This window comes from Hevea brasiliensis, chromosome 1 (genome assembly GCF_030052815.1).
Source record: "Hevea brasiliensis isolate MT/VB/25A 57/8 chromosome 1, ASM3005281v1, whole genome shotgun sequence".
NCBI classification, from domain to species: domain Eukaryota; kingdom Viridiplantae; phylum Streptophyta; class Magnoliopsida; order Malpighiales; family Euphorbiaceae; genus Hevea; species Hevea brasiliensis.
Genome location: NC_079493.1, coordinates 55,951,953 through 55,967,178, shown reverse-complemented (window position 1 = coordinate 55,967,178; position 15,226 = coordinate 55,951,953).

Here is a 15,226-nt window from a genome sequence, read left to right as displayed (position 1 = left end):
TTTGTAGCTCAAGTTATGGCCTAAATACTATAACTGGCCAGATTGTAAATTTTCCAAATTTTCTGGACAGAACCAAATCTATAATGTTTTGTATATTGACTACAGGTCAATTTTTGAACATGTTATGATCAAAATTTGGGTTTCGTTTCTTCATGAAAGTTGTAGGTCTATATCTCAGCTATCTTTTGTAAAATTTTAGGTGAATTGGACCTTTCTACACTGAGTTATGATCAAATGAATAAACACTATTTATTTGATCATTTTGCCCAGGCAGAATGCAAGTCACTTGGATTAGGGCAATTTTCAGGTCAACTTGGTTTGGTTTTCTAGGCAGGGTTTCTTCATCAAAGTTGTGCCATTATGTGTCTAGTTTTATGTTCAATTGGCCTTGCACTAATTGAACCTATACAACTCCATTTATGGCTGCCCAAACCTGCTAGACTCACACCCAGTCCTGCAAGTTTCCAAGGGCAGAATGCCTAATTTCAATTCCAACATCCTTACTCACATCAATTCCTCCTCACACACATTCAAATGGTCACTAATTGACCATTACGAAGTTAACATACCATTACATGTGTAAACCCTAATGTTGTTCAAGTGTCCATATTTTTTTCAAGTTCTTTCATGCATTCCACTTGCATTTCACTTACACAAACATATTCAATCACTCATCTCATACCAAGGGCAGCTCAGAACCACTTTGCTATCAAGCAAAATCATCAAACCCTAACCAACCCTAGCTGCCGAAATTATAAGAGTGCATACATACACATTTTTATGTTGTTTTCTTATATTTCCTACTTATTTCATGCCATTAAACATGAATTAAATCAAAAGTAGTAAGAGTTTGGACACTAACCACTTGGAACAAAATTTCAAGCTAATAAAACTTCCTTTTTCCTTCCTCTTTTTGCTGCCTAGTGGTGATTTAAGGTGTGAGGATCAAGTTTAGTGAAGAGCTTGAGTGATTTTATGGTGAGATTTGGTGGGGAGTGAAGCTTGGAAAGCTTTTTAACGGAGGAATGGGTTTGGGTAAGGGAGACGTCTGGTTTGGTGAGGAAGAAGCAGAATTATTTTGTTAAGTTTTGATCTTCCTTATCCCTTTTAATGAGTTTAATAAATAGTGATTGGTGGAGGAAATTTAAATGACATCATATGATGTCATAATTAGCATTTTCTTTCATTTTCTTTTCTTCTCTTCTCTACTCATTTCTAATTTAATTTTTAGCAATATTTATTCACATTTTATGTCATAATAATTATTTACTTAGCTGGATAAGTTGGCCAAAACTCATCTCTGAAGACAAAATGACCAAAATGCCCTCCGTTTGGCTTAACAGGCCAAAATTGTCTGTATCAATTGAAAAATTTTTCTAAGCATTTTCTTAGCATCTAATGCCTTAGAAACCTCAATGACCCTTCTCTGGAATCCCAAAAATTATTTTATGAATTTTCTCTCGAGTCTAGGGCTCGTAGTTGCGATGACCGCAACTTCCCACTGGGTTACCCATCGCTAGGGCACCGGCTCATTTAACTTGGTTTGTATTTTATTTCTAAAATCTTTCCTAAATTTTTCTTATTAATATTTGAGTTAATTATGGTTTCTCACTTTAGTTTAAATATTTTTTCAGACGTTCTAGCTGTCCGGACCAACACGGGTCACTGAAATAGTAAAATGTGTGGAATTGCTACAGTGAGGGTGTTACAACTGTTCCCCTCTAATTTAAATTTCATCCTCGAGATTTACCTGATGCAAACAGTTGAGGGAACTATTGCCTCATCGTCTTTTCACTTTCCCAAGTTGCCTCCTCGGTGTTGTGATGCCTTCAAAGCACTTTCACTAGTGGAATCTGCTTATTCCTCAACTCTTTCACTTCCCGAGCTAAGATCTGTATGGGTTCTTCTTCATATGTCAAATCTAGTTGTACTTCAATTTCTTCCATGGAGATGACATGTGAAGGATTTGAGCAATATCTTCTCAGCATAGATACATGGAACACATTGTAGATCTTATCCAGCTCTGGTGGTAAAGCTAGCCTGTAGGCTACTGAACCCACATATTCAATAACTTCATATGGGCCAATGAACCTAGGGCTTAACTTACCTTTTCTTCCAAACCTTAGTACCTTCTTCTACGGTGATGCCTTGAGGAACACTTTGTCGCCAACTGCATATTCTATTTCTTTTCTCTTCAGGTCGGCATAAGATTTTTGTCTGTCTGAGGCAACCTTCAAATTGGCTTTGATTAGTTTTACTTTCTCCTCGGTCTATTTCACCAGGTCTAGTCCTGCTAGTTTATCTTCACCCAATTTAGTCCAACACACTGGAGTTCTACATTTCCTCGCATACAGTGCTTCATACGGGGCCATTTGGATGCTAGCTTGATAGCTATTGTTGCATGCAAATTCTGCCAGTGGGAGGTATCTATCCCAACTTCCCTCAAACTTAATGACACAACTCCTCAGCATATCCTCGAGGACCTGACATATATTTCATGTTATTATTATCATTTCAGTTCAATATTTGTATTAATTCAATTGGTTTCAATTGTTTACTTGGATTAGTCTTTCTGATTGCCCATCCGTCTGAGGATGGAAAACTGTGCTGAATGTGTACCCAAGGATTCATGCAACTTCTTCCAAAATCTCGATGTAAACCTTGGGTCTCGATCATATATGATGGAAAGTGGAATTCCATGCAGTTTAACTATCTCACTGATATATAATTCTGTTAACTTCTCCAGTGAGTAGTCAGTCCTAACTGGCAGAAAGTGTGCTAACTTTCTCAATCTATCTACTATCACCCATACCGCATCATGCTTCTTCTAGGTGAGAGGTAGACCACTTACAAAATCCATGGTGACCCGATCCCATTTCCATTCAGGTATGCTTATGAGTTGTAGCAAATCCGATGGAACTTAATGTTTTACCTTGACTTGCTAACATGTCAAGCATTTAGTGACATAGTCAGCTATGTCCTTCTTCATACCAGGCCACCAATAATGAAGCTTCAAGTCATGATACATTTTTGTACTTCCTGGGTGCATAGCATAAACACTGATGTGTGCCTCTTTCTGAATATTGGCTTTCAATTCTCCATCATCTGGTACACATACTCTTCCTTTATAGTACAGACACCCATTTGCTTTCACCTCATAGTTATTTGCCTTCCGTTCTGAGATTTTACTCATAGTGGTCATTAACTTCTCATCTACCTTCTGCCCATCTAAAATCTGCTGTAGCAGGTTTGGCCTCACTTGTAACTTAGCCCAAATAGCTCCATCTCGAGCCAAAGATAGATGAGCATTCAATGATCTCAAAGCTGTGATGGATTTTCTGCTCAAAGCATCAGCAACTACATTTGCCTTCCTAGGATGGTAGTCAATCACACAATCATAGTCGTTTAGGAACTCAATCCATCGCCTCTGTCTAAGGTTGAGCTCCTTTTGGGTTGGCAAGTATTTCAAACTTTTGTGATCAGTGTAAATGTAGCACTTTTCACCATATAAGTAATGCCTCCATATCTTCAGTGTGAAGATAATTGCTGCAAGTTCTAGATCATGGGTAGAGTAATTCTGTTCATGTGGCCTTAGCTGCTTGGAAGCATAGGCAACCACCTTCCCCTCTTGCATCAATACACACCCTAAAGCATTATGAGAGGCATCACTATAGAACACAAAGTCCTTTCCTGACACTGGCTGTGTTAACACTGGTGCCTCTATCAACATAGCCTTTAACTTTTCAAAATTGGCCTGACACTTGTCATTCCAGTCAAATCTGACATTCTTGTGTAACAACTTGGTCATTGGAGCAGCTATTAAGGAAAATCCCTTCACAAATCTTCTGTAATACCCAGCTAGCCCAAAGAAACTTTTGACCTCAGTTGTATTCCTGGGAGCCTTCCATTCCATCACTACTTCTATTTTCTTGGGATCCACTCTAATCCCATTAGCTGACACTATGTGTCCAAGAAATGTAATTTCATTCAACCAGAAGTCACACTTGGATAACTTAGCATACAACTCCTTTTCTCGTAGGGTTTGCAGAACAATCCTCAAATGCTCATCTTGTTCTTCCCTGGTCTTGGAATACACCAAAATATCATTAATAAAAATGACTATGAACCGATCTAAGTATGGATGGAAGATATGGTTCATAAGGTCCATGAATGCTGCTGGTGCATTTGTTAGGCCAAAGGGCATCACTAGAAACTCATAATGTCCATACCAGGTCCTAAATGCAGTCTTTTGCACATCTACATCCTTCACCCTCAATTGATGATACCCTGATCTGAGATCAATTTTAGAAAATACTCCTGCTCCCTTCAACTGATCAAACAGATCATCAATTCTAGGCAACGGATATTTGTTCTTCATTGTCACTTTATTCAACTACCGGTAATTAATGCATAACCTCAAAGTCCCATCCTTCTTTTTTACAAACAGCGCTGGAGCTCCCCATGGTGACACACTAGGGCTTATGAACCCCTTATCCAAAGTAGCTCACATCGATTTTCGTTCCTTCAGTGCATGGGTGCCATCCTATAAGGAGCAATAGAGATTGGTGCTGTACCCGGTAGTATCTCAATAATAAATTCAACTTCCCTTCCTGATAGCAAGCCAGACAATTCTTCAGGGAATACATTTGGGAAGTCTCTTACTTTGGGTATGTCACATAGATTTGGCTTAGCCTGCCTAGTGTCAACCACATGTGCTAGGTAGGCTTCACAGCCTTTTCTCATCAGTTTTCTTATAACTGTGGCTAAAATAACATTAGACAAGAAATCTGTCCTTTCCCCCACAATTGTGATCTCATTACCCTCAGGAGTTTTCAAGGAAATCATCTTCAGTTTACAATCAACCATTGCCTACTGACGTGACAACCAGTCCATTCTCAAAATCACATCAAACTCATGGAAAGACAATTCAATCAGGTTTGCCAAGAATTCATACCCCTTAATCCTTAACGGGCAACCCTTGTACACTTTATTCACCACTTTACTGTGGCCCAATGGATTAGTGACCAGAATGTCTTGGTCACTCTCCCCTAGTATTCCCCTTTCTATGGGGAGGTTGATGCAGATGTATGAATGAGTGGATCCTGGATCCACCAATGCATGCACAGATGTATTGTAGAGGGAGAACATACCCCTGATGACATCCGAGGCATCTTGCTCCTCCTGAGCTCTTATGGCATAGGCTCTGGCAGGTGCTCTGACCTTTGGCCTCTCTGCTGGCTCAGATGCAGCTCTCTGTAATAGTCCCATACCTCAGATTTGCCAGATTTCCTACCCCTTTGAGGTGCAGGAGCAGGTCTGTCTGCTTGTGTTGGAGTAGCTGTAGCAATTCTGCATGGACAGTTCCTTAACTGATGCTCTGTTGACCTACACCTTAAATAGGAACCCGTTACTCTCCAACATTCCCCCTTATGCCACTTCAGGCAATGTAGACATGCAGAAGATGCTGGGGCTGGTCCCCTGAACCCCGTCGCTGGTGAGCTGCCCACTGATGGTGTGGACTGACCTCTCTTAGGGGTGAACCATGGCTTGGGCCCCTAGGACTGACCCTGACCTTGAGGTTGACCTGAACCATGTGCAGGTGGACCTTTGAACTTCTTTCCTAGTGCAGGAGATGAGCTAGACTGACCCGGGCCCCTCTTCTGCTGTCTCTCTCTTCTAGTCTGCTCACTTATTCTAACTTTCTCAACTTTTAATGCAGCTTCCACTAACTTGGTGAAGTTTGTAATTCCCAAGGCAGTGATCATTGTCTTTATGTTTTCATTTAGTCCCTCTTCAAATCTTTTACACCTTTCAGCCTCATTAGGGACTATCTCCCTTCCATAACGACTCAATCTGACAAATTCCTTTTCATAATTTGCCACTGTCAGGTGTTTCTGCCTCAAGTTAATGAATTCTCTTCTTCTCTCTTCCAGGTATACACTACCCACATGCTTTTTTTTGAACTATGAGAAGAAGAAGTCCCAGGTTATTAGTTATGGTTGCACTTCACTAGACACTGTATCTCATCATTAGTAGGCATTATCTTGCAGCAGAGATACAACAGCTTCTAGGTTTTGCTCTGGAGTGCAGTGGAGTTGTTTTAAAACCCTTCTTGTTCTGTTCAACCAGTTTTCGCCTGCAATAGAATCATCTTCTCTCTTGCCAAAGAAATCCACTACTCCAAATTTTCTTAATCTTTCCAGATGTGATTTCTGCTGTGGAGGTGGTGGTGGTGGTGGCATTACCTTAGCCATTTGTCTAAAAAACTCGGCCATTTACTGGAACATGGCCTGTGGAGGCTGAGCAGGCTTTACTGGAGCTGGTGGAGCAGGTTCTCCCCTAGCCCCAGTCTTAGTTACTGCAGGTAGAGCATGACTCTCCACTTCCTCCTCAACTGCCCTCTGTGATGTGGGGTCCATATCCTAATCAAAATAACAAAGACAAATAGATCTACATTAGTGTCACCTCGACCCTTACAAATGCAATGCATGGTATGGACTCTATTTAGACCTAGAAACGCCTAAATCGCACTCTGATACCACTAAATGGGACACCCTCTACCCGTCTACAGTATAGTTGAGTAAGATATGTCACACAGTGTACCTGAACACCCTATTTTATTTCAATCATTTTTATTCTTCCTTAATTTATTTTTATTCATAGTTATGAAGTACAATTTGTGAAATATAATTAATTTAAGTCATTAATTAAAATTATAAATTTATTTGAGGTTCCGTAAATTTTATAGAAAATCTGGCAGAGTACCGGCTAAAAATGGAGAAAACAGTTCTTCGAAACCTATGAAAAACACTTCCAATACGTTTTCAATCGTTACCAAAATCCATTATATAAACAAAGTCTCAATATTTCTGAATAATACTTCCATTTCTTATTCATTCATTTCACATGATATTTATATACAAGTCATAAAAAAATACTTAATTTTTCATTTATAAACACAAAATTTTCACTATTTACATTAATACCAAAATATATTACATAAGTCTCAATTATACATGAGAAAATAAAAGTTAATTACAAAATACCAAAATGAGACCTAGTGTCCTACCAATTCACTGAAGTCTGTGAGTTGACACGAACACTATGCAGAACTGTGGATGGCCTCACCCAGTCTGTGGTCTACTGGGCTCTCTATCAGTCTCTCAAGAACCTACGCATGGCAAAAAGCAACGCGCTAATCAATAATGCCTAGTGGTGCCAATAATAAAATAAAAAGAACTAAAAGAAAATAAATATGCAGTGAATGTATTGATGTCTTTATACAGACAAATTTTTTTATAATTATTTGTAATCTTATTTATTTGGTACTTGTTATATTCATTATTTCATTAAATTTATCAATTTTCATTTTTTTTGTTGCCCAAGTAACCTATAATGGATGACTGGACTGGATAAACAGGTAAACTGGCACTAGGTACCAAGTACCTCGGGCCGTCACGCCATCGATCACATATGTATCTCCTGGTGTGCAATAGAACAGCTGATAAGTTGTAATAAACATTAGGCATAGGGCCAAGTATCATTATAATATCAGAATGGCTAAAAACCATAAAATCACAGAATGGCATAATGCCATGTGCAGTACTACTAACTGAACCCTATTGGCATGCCAACATATCCAAACTAATCTTACTAGGAATACTAGGGCATGTTACACTTTTAAATTTTGGGCATGCATTATAAAGGTTGTAATATTTTTGTAACACCTTATTTGCATAGCCTGGTATATGTTACTGTTCCGGTGACCGGTATCGGTCCAGACAATTAAGAGGATTAGAACTATGTTTAAGACAACTAGAAAAGCCCTGATCAAAAATAAATAGTGATTAACTGAACCCTATTGGCATGCCAATATATCCAAACTAATCTTACTAGGAATACTAGGGCATGTTACACTTTTAAATTTTGGGCATGCATTATAAAGGTTGTAATATTTTTGTAACACCCTTATTTGCATAGCCTGGTATATGTTACTGTTCTGGTGATCGGTATCGGTCCAGACAATTAAGAGGATTAGAACTATGTTTAAGACAACTAGAAAAGCCCTTATCAAAAATAAATAGTGATTACCAGATAGAAAAGTAAAAATAGGAAAAACAGAATATAAAAGGTTAAATGAGCCAGGAGTCACAGTGATGGGTGACCTTCCCGGGAAGTGACTGCGAGGTCAGTCTAAACTCAAATTTCGAGCCGAAAAATGTGATGCTGCGGTCCTTAGGACTATTGCGAACACTGTGGAAAAGAGAAAATCACAGAAAAGAATTGTTAAGCAAGTCAAATAATTAGATCAGGGATCCGAAAGAAATATTGAATTATTTGCAAACTGGGTCGAACCGGTGAGGGGCAATTTGGTCAATTCACCCCTAGAGCTGACTCCTAACCTAACTGTCAAATAAAATCTGAGAAATGAAAATTTTGAAATATGGAATTAAATTAAATAAGTATGGGAAAAACAAAAGGAAAAGAAAATTAAATTAAAAAGAATTATGATATAATCATGGTGATGCAAGCATGAACTCATTAATATTATAATTTAAAATATGAAAAAGTGAGGATAAATATTACAAAAATAAGACAAAAAAATAAAAAGAAAAAGTGGTCTTCTTCTTCTTGTTTCCGTCACTCTCTCTTTCTCTCTAATTCTCTCACAATTCCACCATTTTTAACCCTTAAAAGCTTAATTTCTCCTCCCTTCCTCACCATAAAACCCCAAACCACCAACATTAAAGTTTGATTTTAGACCTTGATAAGGAGATTGACAACAAAAAGAAAAAGAAAGAAGAAGTTTTGAGAGGTGGAAAATTCTGCATTCAAGGTTAGTAGTTAAATATGGAATTTATAGTTTAATTATTGTAATTATAGTTTAAGGAACCTAGATTTAATTTAAAATGAAAAGAAAATACTTGTTGAGGGACTATATAGAATTTTGGCCAGCTAGGGTTTGGTTGGATAAAGTATGAATTTGTTTGAGCTAAACATGTTAGGAAGCTTAATTGAGTTAAGGAAGCATGTTTATAGGTGTTTAATTAGCTAAATGCAACAAATGGCATGAACTAGGGTTTTGGCATTTAGGGTTTTGAAAGGCAAAAATGTGAGAATTTGTAATACCCCTCACCCGACTACAGTGTAGCCGAGCAAAGTGTGCTACATTCGGTGCCGGAGCACCCTATCTTATCTTACTTTATTCCTTTCATATTTTGATCTCGTTATATTTTAATATTAATTATTCTTCGACGGAGAAACCAGCAGAGTTTCCCCTATTTTATTACCAGTTGACGTATTTTACTATTTACCTGTTTGAAAATTTCAATAATATTTCCAAAATAAAATCTTATCCATGCTAATCATAATTATCTCATCAATCATTCTCATAATTTTCTCATAATTCACATCTCATTCATATAACTCAATTTTCATAATCATTTCCATACATTTCCATTCGTACTCAATTCATATGTAAACATTCTCAATTTACATAAGCAAAATTTTCAAATTTCCTTAATTTACATAATTTACAAAATAATTACAAAATTTCATAATTTACATGATATACAAATTAATTACAATTTGCTAATTTATATTACAATATAAGAAATAATTAACATACACAAAATACATGATATGCTTAATGTGAGCCCTATCTACATGCATTGCTGAGGAGGTGACAACCTTTGACACTCTGCAGATCTGAATTCTCAAAATTTCCAGTCAAACGTCCAGTGGGTTCTAGCTTCAGTACCTGCGCGAGGAAACAATTCCATCGCGCTAAGCATTGCTGCTTAGTGGTGCAATAATAATAACAAGGAAATAATATACAAATAAAGATAGAAATAAAACATCATTCAAATAATTAAGATCTATTTATACTTCACATGCGGTTTCTAAAATTTAATATGTTTTATCCTAATTTAGTCTTCTTTGGAAGCGTTTATTTCACCAATGTCTGATAATAATGTACAAGAAAAAAAAATGATCTGAAAATAATAAATTTATGCTTATATTATTATATAAGTCTCATTTGCAATATTTATTTATTTTATAATTTTTTTTGCTAATCTTTTAGCATTTTCCCAATACTTGCTAGGTTGTCTCAGATTATCTCATAATAAGTAAATTTTAATATCTGTCCAGTTCATTTCGATTCTTTCTAATAAATAACTATTCTAATTTATTTTAGGTCATCTTACTCATTTATTTTATTTAATTTCTAATATTTTAAATTGCTAATATTCTTAACTTATCTCAATAAATTTCACTGCCCAAGTAACCTATGACAGTGACTAAATCGATAACGGTCGTTGGCCTTTGGACACCTCGGTGCCTCGGGCCGTCATACCATGGGACGCGAGCGTCAACCACGTATGCGATCAGTATGGCTAGAAAGCCATGATAACACATAATCGGGCGTAGAAGCCATGAATGTTGGCATAATGCCATGAATGTGGGCACAAAGCCATGAATACGGGCATAAAGCCATGAATACAGGCATAAAGCCTTTCGCAGTACTGCTAAAACAATACCCTATTGGCATACCAAACTATCCAATCTGACACACATGTCTAGGTAATACAAGGGCACATAATATCATTAAATATTAATATATTGTGTTTTATGACTTTATTATTTCATGATAAATTTCAATTATAATTCATACATTCATTTGATCATTTATATGATCACAATTCACATCAATTATCCTTTTATACCATTTTACTCAAAATACTTCTCCTTTCTACAATAATGAGAACTAATGTCTCATTCATACATTAATATGGTTCATTTATTCATTCTTTATGTTATTCATATTAATCACAATTCTAAACAATGGTTCACATGTACCATTGTATTCAAAATATTTTTCCTTTTCTCATTTATACATTCAAGAATCTACTTATGTAATTGCAAATTTTATATTTCAAGTTGAGTTATTAATATTTTATGAATTCCATTTGTGATGGGCATATATGCCTTAACTATCTATTCACATCAATTAGGTGACTTATTTTTCATATTTCAAGTAATCCATGAATATTTCATGGATTTCAAATTTATGGCCTAAATTTCTTTTTAACAATTTTGACTAGGATGCATAGTCCATATTTGTCATACAATTCTAAGCATTTAAGCTTAGAATTGGTTCTAGGTCTTCATCTTAATTCACTAATCATTTTGATTACTATTCACCATACTAGTCAACCAAAATGTTGACCTTTTTATACTTAATGGATATATTAATTCTAATTACACCAAGATCCCACATTTTGAGTTTTACATTTACTAGTATTAATTGCCAATTGCAATTTAAAGTCCCCTAGATGCATTTCTAATTTCAAATTTTGAATTTCAAGTTTTGGTGTCACTATTCACCTCATTGGTCAACAAAAATGTTGACTTTTGCATAGACAATAGGTACATTGGTTTTAACACTCCCGATGTACCACATTTTGCATTTAAAACTTGTTGGAATCAATTACCAAATCCATTTCCAAGCTTATTTCAAGTTTTCATGTCACTATTCACTTCATTAGTCAACTAAAATGTTGACTTTTGCATAGAAAATATGTACATTGACTTTGGCACTTCAAACATACTACATTTTTCATTTAAAACTTGTTGGTTTTGGTCACTTTCTCAAAGCTTAGGTCATTTTGGCAAAATTGCCAATTTTCGATTTTTTGTGCTCCGAAGTTGCACTGTTTCATTGGTCGATTTACTGTTGGAATTTGATAAAACTTCCTTCATAGAAAATGTTCCTTATTTTGTCTAGTTGAATTTCTTTTTTTGAATCACTCCATTTAGAGTTTTGTAACTCAAGTTATGGCCAAAATAAGTTTACTGTTCACGTGCAATCATCTTTGCTATCATGGGTTCCGCAGATTTTGATCCAACTTTGGTCAGTAATTTGATGAAGTTAAGTTCCTAATTTGGTCTAACTTTCTTCATATGAAATGTTCTACTATGCCTTAGGTTTCCATCGGTTCAAGAATCGCCTAAATCCGAGTTTTCTAGAGAGAGTTATAGTCCTCCAAACATTGCTGCTCAAATGAAAATTCTGGAAATCTCAGTACAGTAAACTTCACTTTGCTCAATGATTTGATTAGGTTCTGGTCATAATTTGGGGTAGGTTTCTTCATGAAAGTTGTTTTTCTATGTCTTAAATTGTTGCTGTAAAAATTTCAGGTCAATTGACCAAATCTACAGTGAGTTATGGCCAAATGAACAGTTACTGTTCATTTGGCCATTTCTGCAGGTGCTGTTGCAGGGTGTCCGGATTGGGGCCAACTTTTGGTCCTCTTGCTTTGGTCTTTTGGGCATAGTTTCTTCAGAAAAAATGTGCCATTATAAGCCTAGTTTCATGTCCAATTGGCCAAACACCAATTGAACCTACACAGCCAAAGATATGGCAGTCCAAGTGAACTGAAATCTCAGCCACCCTGCTGCACTCATTGGGCAGCCTGCCCATTCCACTTTGCCATGCAATAATTCACTCCTAATTATGGTCAACTTACCTCAAATGGTCACTAATTGACCATTAGAATGTTCTTTAACAATTTCATAAGCAAAGTCAAATTTTCACTCCTAAACCCTAGCTCAAAGTCATGGTTTTCACAATTTCTTTAGTTAACTCTTTCATTCTTTGTATATATATATGTATACACTTTAAACATAATCTCCAATTCACTCTAAGTCCATTAATACAATCAAACTCATTCCTTCCTAGGGATGCCAAAAATTCAAGGGATGCATACACTTAACTTTTATTCATTTAATTTACAATTTCTCACTTATTTCAAGCTTCTAACATGGAATCAAAGAAGTATATATATATAAGTAGGCACTAACCTCACTTTAACCTCTTGTAGGGCAGATTTCTCCAAGCTAAAACTTCACTTTCTTTCCTTTTCTAGGCTACCAAACACTTCCCAAGAGGTAGAGACAAGTTTTTAGTGAAGGGACTTAAGGTTTTATAGTGCAAATTCATGGGAAAATGGAAGTAATTAAAGAAAACTTCCATGGAGGGTTATGGAGGAGAGGATCACGTTTTGAAGAAGAAGATGGCTGCTTGTTTTTGGTCTTCCTTGGTCTTTATTTATCTCTTTTATTAATTAGTCAAATGGTTACTTAATTGTGATTGGTTATGGCTTTTAAATGACATCATCAAGATGTCATAAATTGCTTTTTATTTCATTTTCCTTTTCTTTTATCCACTACTCATTTCCAATTTCATTTTTAGTAATATTTATTCATATTTTATATCATATTAAATATTTACTTAACTGGACAAGTCGGCCAAAAATCACCTCTGAAGGCGAAATGACCAAAATGCCCTCCGTTTGGCTTAACGGGTCAAAATTGTCTGTACCGATTAAAAATTTTTCTAAATATTTTCTTGGCATTCTAATACCATAGGAACCTTAATGACCCTTCTCTGGAGTCCCAAAAATTATTTTATGAATTTTTTCCTGGGTCTAGGGCTCCTCGTTGCGAGAACCGCAACTTACCTCTGGTTACCCATCGCTAGGGCACCGGCTCATTTGACTTAGTTGCATTTTATTTCTAAAATTTTTTCTAAATTTTTCTTATTAATATTTGAGTTAATTATGGTTCCTTGCTTTAGTTTAAATATTTTTCCGGACGTTCTAGCCGTCGCATCGACACGGTCACGGAGCGATGGCATGCGGAGTTGCTCTGAGGAGGGTGTTCTGAAATTGGTCAAATGATGTGTTTGACCTTGTTTGAGATGAAAAATGGTCATTTGTGACCAATTGAGATGTGTTGGAAGTGTTAGAAGTGAGTTTAAATTCGGATTGAAAATGGTCATTTTGTAGGCAGCAGGACTAAGGTCCCTTTGAGGGACCAAAACTGAAAATTTATAAGTCCAATTGGTGTTAGGTGAATTGGGAATGAAAATAGACACAAAATGGAACATTTTTCATTTAGGAATCATGCCCAAAAAGTGACCAAAACCTAGTGAGCAAATTGACCAAATTCAGAATTGGCAATCTGACCTGTACAAAAATGGCCAAATGAATAGTGTTTGTTCATTTGGCCATAACTTGGGCTAGGCAGGTCTAAATGACCTGAACTTTTACCAGTGGAAAGCTGAGATATAGACCTAAAACTTTCATAAAGAACGCAAACCAAATTATTCTCTTAACCAAGTCATTTGGCCACCCAAATTTGGTGACCTAAAACTACCAGAACCAGTTTGGTGCCAAAAAATCTAGGTTAAGTCCAATCCGGCAGTCATGATTCAAATGGCTATAACTTGATCTACAAAACTCTAAATGGAGTGATTCAAAAAGGAAAATAAATTTAAGACAATAGGGAACATTTTCTATGCATAAAGTTTTGCCAAATTCTAACAGAAAAATGACCAATGGAATAGTGCAACTTAAGACACCAAAACTGAAAATTTGCAAATTTGCCTAAAAGACTTAGAATTTGAGAAAACAACCAAAACCAACAAATTTAGTAACCAAAATGTGGTATGTGGGTGAAGTTGGAATTCTCATACCTATTAAGCCTTAGAAAGTTAACAAATTGACTTGAATAGTATAATGAATAGTAACTCCGAAATACAAATTTTAAAGAACGTCAAGTTTAGCATATTAAAGCTAGGTATAAGTAGATTTGAATTTATTTTTGGAGTTATGATAAATGGTGATACTAAAACACTGTGAAACTGTGTGTTTCAATGGAAAAGAATACCGGGAAAGAACCCGAGACATCGAGTCAAGGCCAAGAGGCAACTCGTATAAGGTTTGTGCACAACTAACTATTTTGTTACTTTTCACTTCTAAATTGATTTGAACAAGTTTATTTTATGATTTATAATTTTGTTGTGTTTAGGATTTTAATTTGTTGAATGAAATTGTATAAATTAAATGTAAATTTTCTTACGCATTTAAGGATTTAGTGCATGGTTTTGAGGATTGTAAATTTTAAGTTTGATGTGTTGCCAACCTTGAGCATGAATTTATGATGATTAAATATGTTGATGATTTGTAAACACTTTGTAAATAGAAATTGTTTTGACTATGATTTGAAACCACAGTTGACATGGCAAAATATGTTGTGAATTCTCATTAGCTTGTCTAGTGAGATATCTCCTCCACTAGATGGGGCGAGTTCCTTCCTCTCTGGCTTTCCAGTTGGGGAAGAGTTTGAATGAGTACTCATATATACTAGCTAGTCTTTGTTC